Below are 6,780 nucleotides of genomic sequence, written 5' to 3' on the forward strand. Positions count from 1 at the left end.
GCCTACCCCTATGTCCTCCAGAGTTCCACCTACTTTCTCTTCCAGGAGATTTAGTGTCTCTGCTTTAATGTTTAGATCTTTAATCCATTTTGACTTTAGTCAATTTCTTTTTTCTAACAACTTTTAGTATGTTGGTTTTGTCCTCAATTTCTGAGATCTTGATTATTATATGTCTGGATATAGATTTATTTTTGTTGGTCCTATTTGGAATTCTACATGCCTTACTTACTGTACCTCATATTCTTTGCTATGTTTTGGAATTTTGTGCTTTATTGCTTCTGCAAATATTCTTTTTATGTAATTCGTATCGACTCCTTTTTTATTGACACCTGTTAGTCTTATGTTCATCTTTGCATCAAGTTGTTGAATTATTATTTCCTGCTTCCTTGTTTTTAGATATCTTTACTTTTCTGTTCACTAGCTGGCATGACATATAATATCTGAAACCATATCTTCAGTTTCATTTTAATTTTCTGAATATCTCTTTGAATCTGTTTCTTTCCTATGTTGCTCAATCAATGTTTCCATCATTTTTCTATGCTCCTCTATTTTTCATAACTGTCTTCTTTAGATTTGCTCATCAATTATTTCATTATAATTATCATTTCATTTTTTTATCTGAGAGTATTTTTTGATCTGACTCCCTTTATACCCTTCTACCGTTGTATCTTTCTTTATTTTTATGTATTTAGTGAAGTGTATACAGGGTATACAGGGTCTCACTACACAGATTGGACTTGCAGTGGTTCTCCTGTTTTCAGCCTCCCCAGAGTTGGGATTACAGGTACACACCACCATGCCCAGTCTCAATCACCATCTCAGCATGTGCCTGGGGCAGAGCCAGTATGGCTACAGTTGTTTTTTTTTTCACTTCAGCTGCAATCATTTCAGAGGTCTGAGGTGCACTACTTCTAATTGCTTATATGCTGATGTCTCCAGGATTTGTTTTTGGTGGGCTTGTGTCCTCAGATTGTATTTTGCTCCTTTGTCTTTTTTTTCTATTTATGAATGTCTTTACTTTTATTTCTGTGATAATTTTCTTGAAATTTTAAGAGCATGTTCTTCAGGGATATCTTCTGTGTGTTAGAGATTCTTGGTTTGTGTCTGTCCCAAGATCTTGCATTCTACATTGATTGAGAGTGTGATACTGGTTTAGGTTTGGCACTTTCCTATATCTTTTGGTATGGGGCTTTGGTAAGGCTAATATCCCAGAATTCCAATATTATAACACAAGGGAGACATGTGGTTAAGACAGATATGATGTGCTAATTACAGTAGTGCAATAAAATAATAATGAATAAAATATCAAATGAAATTTATTTTTATTTATTATTTTTATATTAATTTTAATGAGAAAGTAATAGCAATGAGACAGTTTCAATGCAGGTTAGTAGGACAGTTACTATAATTAATACATTGCATATTGTTGTCTTCAAAAGAGTTATTCAGAGTACAAGATGCAGACATGATATCTCATCTAAACACAATTAGTATAAAACCTCCTCATTACACTAAGAGAAAGAGAAAATAGCTATGCATCTGTCTTAACAATAAATATATATGTATAGTTTTCACTACAATATGGTCTTTCATTTACAGCCCCCCCCTTTTTTTTTGTTTTGTCAGAGGTGGGTGTTCCATTGCATTCAAATATTGTAGGTGCTTGAATTCAGCAACATAACCTACTGCAGTCCAATAGTCGGTAATTGTAGTGGGTTGAATTTATAGATTTACATACATTGAAACACCCTTGCATGAATGAATCCTACTTGGTTATGGTGTATAATCTTCTTGATGATTTGCTGTATTCTATTTGCTAGTGTTTTCTTGAGGATTTTTGCATTTATATTTATGAGGGATATTGGCCTGTAGTTTTCCTTTTTACTTGTGTCTTTCCCAGGTTTTGGTATCAGTATAATATTGCCTCAAGGAATGATTTTGGGAGGATTGCTTCCTTTTTCAATTTCATTGAACAGTTTGAGAAATATTGGGATTATATGTTCTGTAAATTTCTTGTAGAATTCATCTGTGAATCCATCAGGACCTTTGTCGGTAAGGTTTTTTTTTTTTTATAATGGGAATTCATTTGTTTTTATTTATTTTTTGGTGGAACCAGGGATTGAACTCAGGCCCTTACACTTGCCAGGCAAGCACTGATTCCACTAAGCCATCTCCCTGGCCCCTATTAGGTTGTTTTTTTTAAATTACATTTTCTATTTCATTGGCTGTTATTGGGTTATTGAGAGTTGTTATATCTTCTTGATTCAGTTTTGGTAATTTTTACCTTTCTAGGAATCTGTCCATTCCTTCTGTGTCTTCTATTCTGTGAGAGCAAATATTTTCAAAGCAGCTATTGATAATGTTCTGAATTTCCATTGGGAGTGTGGTAATTGCACCCTTTTCATTCTTTATTGCTTGTATTTCAGTTTTTTTCTTTCCTCTTTTTCATGATGTTAGCTAGGGGCTTATCGATTTTGTTTAATCTTTCAAAGAACCAACTTTTTGGTTCGTTAATTCTTTGAACTGTTTTGTTCGTCTCAATTGAATTAATTTCTGCTCTAATCTTTATGATTTCTTCCCATCTTTGGGCTCTGGGTTTGGTTTGCTTTTTCTTTTCTGGATGTTCTAGGTGCAGCGTTAGGGTATTTATTTGTTCCCTTTCTGTTTTCCTAATGTGTGAGTTCACAGCTATAAATTTCCTTCTAAGAACTGCTTTCATCTTATCTCATAAATTCCGATAAGTTGTGCTTGAATTTTCATTGAATTGTAGATATTGTTCAAATTCTTGTTTAATTTTCTCCATGATCCATTGATTGCTGAGGATGACATTGTTTAATTTCCATGTATTTAGGAGCTTTTCTTGTTTCTTTTGTCATGTATTTCCAGTTTCATTGCACTGTGGTCTGATAATATGCATGAGATGATTTCTATTTTCTTGAATATACTTGAGCATGACCTATTGACTAGTGTGTGGTCTGTTTTAGAAAATGACCCATGTGCAGCTGAAAAAAATATGTATTTCTCTGTGGTTGGGAGGAACACTCTATGTATGTCCACTAAGTCCATTTGTTCCAAGCTCTGCTTTAGTTCTGCTACTTTTTTTGCTAATTTTTTGTCTGGTTGACCTATCTTTTTGGGATATGGGAGTGTTAAGATCCCCTGTTAAGACTGTGGTATTGGGTTTAGATTTTTCATGTCAATTAAGATTTGTTTTATATAATTGGGTGCTCCCGTGTTTGGTGCATACATATTTATGAGTGTTACAATAGTAGCAACTTATAAGCAGAATTGGTAATTGTCAGAAGTTGTTGACTTGTGTCTTTTACAGCTCAGCCTATTAATATACCTCGTGGTTATACTTATCTGCTGAATGGTTAAACAAAGGTAAAGAAAGAGCTGTTTAGCTAAAAATGTAACTTTTGTATCTGACAAGGTCCGTCAAATCCATCAGGATTTACGCTGGAACCATGTACAATTCTGTAGATCTTTTGTCAGTGTCAGCCATCTGGATGAGTCACAGTCATTTCTGGACCATGGGCATTCTTTGAAAGTCTGTGAGCAATTTTTTCTCTCTAGGTGACTCTCCTTAGGTGCATTCTACATCACTGATCACTTTCCTCTGGGACTTCTTAATCTTGATCAGAAAATTTGGGACACAACTGAGTTACATGATATCACAGCACAGGTTGTCTTATGTACTGAGTCCTCACTGACCTTGAAGGACCTGGGCCAAAATATTGGCTACCTTTGTAGCCCCTCTATTTCTCTAATTTTTGGTCTGTTAACTTTAGTTGTTAAACATCCAGAAGAAAAACTTAATGATATTACCCTGTAGCACAGTTGAGCTTAGCATCACTACCTGCCTGAATATCAAATGCTGTAGACATAACACGGAGCTGTAATTTTTACAGCAACCAGGGATATTCTAAAATTTAAAGTCCTATAGAAACAATTACAGTCCATGAAGAAACAATTATATATTTTTATACAAAAATTTAGAAATTAAACCCTATACAACATTGTAGCAGGAGAATACTGTTACTTATTTTCTTGTTTTCTTTTATTACCTTATTTTTTTTTACAAAAACTTAGTGCAAGGTGAGTATAACAATAATTAATATGATGTTAGAAGCAGTATGCATTTAGAAGAACAAAAAGACAGGTGTTTTAAACACAATTTTAGTATTGCACATTGCTATCATCAGTGTAGTTGCTTAGTTCACAGATATCAGCATATAGTGTTAGTCAGGGTGAGAATTCTACCCACTAGCTGCTATTTTGAAAAACCTGATGAAGACTCTTAGGACCATTGCCTTAATCATCTTTTTTATATAAGTATATGGTTTTGCCCCTGCCATATTTCCCAATTTTCCTCCTTTCTCTCTCTTCGTTGTTTAATCTTTAAGTTCTCTCTTTCCATTTCACTGTGTTATACCTTTCAATTTTTATTTCTTCTTCAAAGTTCTTACACTAGGTAAACAATATGGGATTTACACGTGTGGGATTGGTTAATTTCAGTTTTGAGCATCGCTTCAAGTTGCATCCACTTATATATCAAGGCTTTGAGTTCAGCATTCTTTGTAGCTGAGTCATACTCCATTGTATAAAAACTCCACATCTTTTTCATCCATTCCTCAGGTGACAGGCATTTCGCTTGCTTCCAAGATTTGGCTACCACAAATTGTGCTGCTATAAACATAGGCACACATATGTCACTATGATATGTTTTCAGGTCTTTGGGGAAAATTTCCAGAAGGGGCATAACTGGATTGAATGAGATTTCCAGTCCTAGTTTTTGAAGGAGTCTCCACACTGATTTCTATAATGGTTGCACCATTATGCTTCTCACCCACAGTGAAGAAGGGTTTCTCTTTACGCACATCCTCTCCAACATTTGTTGTTAGTTGATTTGTTTATGATAGCCATTCTTTCTGGGGTGAGATGGTATCTTAGTGTTGTTTTAATTTGCATTTCATGCATGGATAGTGATGTCGAGCATTTTTTTCCATGTATTTATTTGCTTCTTGTATGTCTTTCTTTATGAAGTGCTTGTTTATCTCACATGATCATTTCTGAGTTGGGCCTTCCAGTTTCATGACCCTAATGTTTTTTTAGTTGTCTATAAATTCTTGATAGGGGACCTTTATCTGAGTACTTATTAATTAAGATTTTTTCCAAATTTGTGATTATTTTTTCACTCTGTTGGTAATTTCTTTTGACAGGCAAAAACTTTTCAATAAGAAGAGGTCTCAGATGTTAATTATTCCAAGTATTTCCCATCTAGTTTGATTTTTGTCCTTGAACTGTTTACCTACCTGTATGTCTTCAAGAATTCTTCCTAATTTCTTTTCTAGGGGCTTTAGTGTTTCTCTTTTGATGTTTAGATCTTTAATCCATTTTGGCTTTAGCTTAGTGCATGGTGATAGACCAGTGTTAGGCTTTAGTTTTTGGTATGTAGAGAGCCAGTTTTTCCAGTACCATTTGTTAAAAAGGCTTTCTTCTAGTCATCACATTTGGCCTTTTTGTAAAGATAAGGTGGCTGAGTGTGTTTGTAGAGCCTTCTGCATCTTCTAATCTATTCCATTGATCCTCAGGACTTTTTTTTTGGCCAATGCCATGCTGATTTTATCACAGTGACTGTGTAGTATAATTTTAAGTCAGGAATTGTAATGCCTCCTGCTTTGTTTTTGTTGCCTAGAATTGCCTTTGGTATTCTAGTTTTTTCTGGTTCAAAATAAGTTTTAAGAATGATTTCTCTGTGTCTTCAGGGTTTGTTGTTGGTAATTTTATAAGGACTGCATTAAATCTGTATAACAATTTTGGGGGTATGGCAATCTTCACAGTGTTGGTTCTTCTATACAGGAGCAGGGAATATCTTTCCATTTTCTGAAATCCACTACGATGTCTTTTTTCAGAGTACTGTAATTTTCCTTGATTGGATCTTTTACTTCTTTAGTTATGTTAATTTGTAAATATTACATTTTCTGTGGTGCTATTGCAAAAGGTATTGTTTCTCTATACATTTAGAAATTTATCCACAGAGTGGTTTCTGCGAGGTGAGATGTAGATGAAGATGGATGGACTAAAGAAGAGAATGACAACTGTGATGTAAGCAGTCAGTGTGCAATGTGCTTTGAATAGCCCAACTGTTAGAGTTCTTCCTGACAGTTCTGAGGATGAGACTCTAGGTCATAAGGATAATAATGAAACAGCTGTTGGTGTTCCTTCCACTGTTGGCACCAGTCATTATCTATACATAATAAGTATCTGTATATGCAAGTTTACTAACCAGTGGGAGATCACAGGAAATGCTTTTTCCCACATTGCCACCACAGACAGGCAAACTCACAATAAGTGTAACTGAAGCCATGAGTGAAGGAGACTTAAAAAACATGAGATCACAGCAAATAAAATGTAGACCTTCTTACTCATGATGGTAACACTGTGTAAGATTTTACAAGTGGCTACGTGTCTGTCATTAGCTAGGTAATCCAGTAGTATCATTTCATGTCCACCAAGGAAGTGCAGAGGAAGTATCTGAGTGAAGCAAGCATCAAAAAAGTGGTCTCTCTGCTTCCTACCAAGTTCATGATCATTTTAAGGTCGCAAAGGAAGCAAGAGTCAGATAAATCAAAGGAGAGTTTTCCAAGGAGGATGTATATGGTGGTGTTCAGGCTTCAAGTGATAGCCCACCAGGGGGCAGGGCTGGCTGGCATGTGGTGCTGGGGGATTGAACCGCGGTCCCTGATGCTTTTGCTAAGCTTGTTCTAAGTAGGTGCT

Source organism: Octodon degus, unplaced genomic scaffold, assembly GCF_000260255.1.
Source record: "Octodon degus isolate 3935 unplaced genomic scaffold, OctDeg1.0 scaffold00131, whole genome shotgun sequence".
NCBI classification, from domain to species: domain Eukaryota; kingdom Metazoa; phylum Chordata; class Mammalia; order Rodentia; family Octodontidae; genus Octodon; species Octodon degus.